This window comes from Gossypium raimondii, chromosome 10 (genome assembly GCF_025698545.1).
Source record: "Gossypium raimondii isolate GPD5lz chromosome 10, ASM2569854v1, whole genome shotgun sequence".
In the NCBI taxonomy this organism is placed as follows: domain Eukaryota; kingdom Viridiplantae; phylum Streptophyta; class Magnoliopsida; order Malvales; family Malvaceae; genus Gossypium; species Gossypium raimondii.
This window is the reverse complement of record NC_068574.1, coordinates 39,149,241-39,152,867: the sequence shown is the minus strand read 5'-3', so window position 1 is coordinate 39,152,867 and position 3,627 is coordinate 39,149,241. Positions and strand designations below refer to the sequence as shown.

Sequence of the window (3,627 nt, the reverse complement as noted above, 5' to 3'; positions counted from 1 at the left end):
AGTTTTTATTTTATTTTTATTTTATTTCTAACTTTACTAATTAATTATTTATTATTTATTTTTATTATTTATTCTTTTGTGATTATTTTCAAGAGTTATGAGCATAGGTCAAATCATCGATTTGTTACTTATAGACCCTAAAATCGAGTGGATATTTAGACAAAGAAGACATGTAAGATTAGCCCAAAGACAAGCTAAAATGGACCTTGGAAATCAAAATGATGTTCAAGGAAATGGAGCCGCTAATGCTCAAAATCCAATCCTTACTGCTAATGATAGGGATCGTGCCATAAAACATTGAGTTGTGCCCCTTTTTAACGAGTCAAATTCGGGAATTAGGAGACCAAAAATGGAGGCACCGTAATTTGAATTAAAGTCGGTGATGTTTCAAATGCTTCAAACCATGGGCTAGTTTAGTGGAATGTAGAAACACGAAAATTTACACATTTTTACATATATTTTTTAACATAAAATCATACAGTTTCGATAAAATTCTTGTCGAAAAAATAATTAATTTTTACAAAATAATTAAAATGCACTTAAAATATTAACATGTTTAATTTTAGTTAATTTTATAATTAATTTTGATGAATTTTGGTTATTTCTAACAGATTTGCACAAAGGGCGAAAAATGGCTCGGCAGACACTGCTAGAAGCGCAAAACCGAGAAGCAATTTGAAGTACCGAGGCGAACTAAATTTTAGCCTAAGATGGTAAAAAATTATATGTATTAATTCATAATATAATTAAGTTTAATTTATATCCAATTTAATTTGGGTTAATAAATTATTATTAATTAATTATGAAAAATGGTCCAGTTGAACTGAACCGAGTGAACCGAACCGACCACAAAATGGACAGCCCAAAAATCGTCCCAAGAGTTGACCCAAATCAGCTTATTAGCTGATTATTTAATCTTGCAAAGAGGCCCTTGAAGGCTTGTTCAAGTTGCTTTCAAACCCCTCCACAATTGGTGGCTTTATAGATTTGCCCCAAGCCTAAATTAGCAAAGTTGAAACTAACAACCTTGCAACATGTGTGGCCGGCCAAGGGAAGGCTCTTTGGCTGATAATTTTAGCTATTTTTAGCAGCCCTCCTTAGCTATAAAAAGCCCCTTAGGCTGGTCATTTTAGAAATACACCTCAAGCATTCACATCTTTCCTCTGTTCTCTCCACTTTCTCTCTTCTTTTCCATTCCAAAATTCCCTTGCTCTCTTGTTGATTTCTCCTCTTGGGAAAGGGACATTCATCAGCTATTTGGAGCAGCAATTAAGTGTTCATAGAGGCCTTGGTTGACGAGTACAACGGAGAAGGAAGAACGGAGCAACTAGTCAAGCCACGGAAAAACACCGGATTTGATTCTTGTTCCCTATCTTTTGAATTTTTGTTGTTGTTATGCTGAACATATCTATGAATATTTATGTTGTTGGAATGGTTAATTTAATCAATTTAGCTTGAATTTAATTCGTGTTAGGTTGATTACATTTCATTTGTTAAAATTATTAAAATTGTGCTATGTTGTTATAGGCCTCGGTCAGATGCTTGATTAAGTAAAACCATGACTAAGTTATTCTTGCATTACAATTGTTAGGTAACTAATGAATTAATTAGTTAAACGGATTGAAATTGTAATTAATGGACACGGTACTTAATCAGTGCATGTTTAATCATCTAAGGTAGCTGAAGGTTAGATTAGCAACGGTATCTGACGATACATTTGCCTTGCATAACTTGCAAGATTATTGTGATTAAATTGTTTCAAGGTAAGGATACTTTGTTACCTCGCATAGTTTTTTCTGTGCTTATTAAATCGAGTTAATTGTTTGAAATGACATAGGGATATGTACAAGAGATTATTTCGATTTAATAAGTATGTATGTACAATAACATATTTTCCTATTAAGATTTGTTTAATCGGTTGAATTGACATAAGGATATAGTCAAGAGATAAATGGATTTTGGTAGGTGAGTATGTTCATAAGTTAGCAAATTACCGAGTTGCCGTGAACTTATTCGTGACAATATAAACATGAGTTTAATAAGTCTAAGTTAAGAAATGTAATTAATCTAACACAATTATGTCATCTTGATTAAAATTGTATTTTGAAATCATGTATTTGACATTTATTTATTTAGTTTACTTAGTTTAAAATCTTAGTTTTTAATCACCCTCTTCAAACAAAGTATTTTTCTTCTTTAAATAGCTTCATAAATAATTCTTTTCATAGTCCCTGTAGGTAAGATAACTCGACATTTACTTGTCACTTTATTACTTGTTGCGATTGTGTACACTTGCACATTTTCGTCGTTCCAAGTTTTTCGCATTGATGCCGGGGACTGTGTTTAAAAAAATTCATTATTTGTGAAGTTGTTAGTTTTTCATTTTGGTTTATTTTTCTGTTCAAACTTTAACTTAGTTAATTTTTTTGTGATTATTTCAGGTGTTTATTATTATTGACCGAATCATCGATTTACTCCCTGTAGACCCTGAGATTGAACAAACTTTTCTACAACAAAGAAGACAAGCAAGTCTGAGAAGGACTGAAGAGATGAACTTCGAAAATCTAAATCAAGGAAACGGAGCAAACCTTGCTCAAAATCCTATCCTTATTGCTGATGATAGGGATAGTGCTTTGAAACAGTATGTCGTGCCAGTATTTCATGATCTTACTCCGGGTATTAGGAGACCCGAAATTGAGGCACAACAGTTTGAGTTGAAGCCAGTCATATTTCAAATGCTTCAGATAGTGGGCCAATTTAGTGGAATTCCTACCGAAGATCCTAACCTACACTTAAAAGTGTTTATGGAGGTGAGTGATTCTTTCAAGCTAGCCGGAGTACCCAATGATGCACTACGATTGAAGTTGTTCCCATATTCACTAAGGGATAGAGCTCGAGCTTGGTTAAACTTATTATCACCAAACTTAATTTCAACATGGTAAGAGTTAGCAGAAAAATTCCTTATGATGTATTTCCTGCCTAGCAAGAATGCTAAGTTGAGGAACGAGATCACTGCTTTCCAACAAATGGATGATGAGGCATGGGAAAGGTAAAAAGAATTATTACAGAAGTGCCCTCATCACGGAATCCCATATTGCATACAACTTGAGACATTTTATAATGGTCTCAATGCTCACATGAGGATGGTAGTGGACACTTCTGCTAGTGGTGCTCTACTTTCTAAGTCTTATAATAAAGCTTATGAAATCATTGAGAGTATTTCTAGCAACAATTATCAATGGTCAACCAATCGAGCAGCGTCAAGAAGACGAGTCACTGGAATACATGAAGTAGACGCTCTTACTTCACTCACATTTCAAGTATCATCAATATCCTCAATGTTAAAAAATCTTACTACTAATGGGTGTAATAGTTTTGTAGCATAGACACTGAATCACTTTGAAAATGTAGCCTATGTATTACATGGGTAACCAGAACTCAGAATCTGTGTATTACATGGGTAACCAGAACCAAAATCGAGAAGGCAAGGGCTGCAATCCAATTTCTATAACCCATCATGGTGAAACCACTCGAATTTTTCCTAGAGTAACTAAGGCGTAGGGACCAGTAACAATTATGTCCAACCTAGATCAACCTAGCCACCTAGTTTTTCCCAACAAGCTTAGA

General features: G+C 33.9%; 1 pseudogene; it reads right to left on the bottom strand.

The window, feature by feature from the left end:
* Positions 1–2,993: 2,993 nt before the first annotated feature.
* LOC128034357 (small nucleolar RNA R71) lies at positions 2,994–3,088 on the bottom strand (annotated as a pseudogene).
* Between the last annotated feature and the right edge of the window lie 539 nt (positions 3,089–3,627).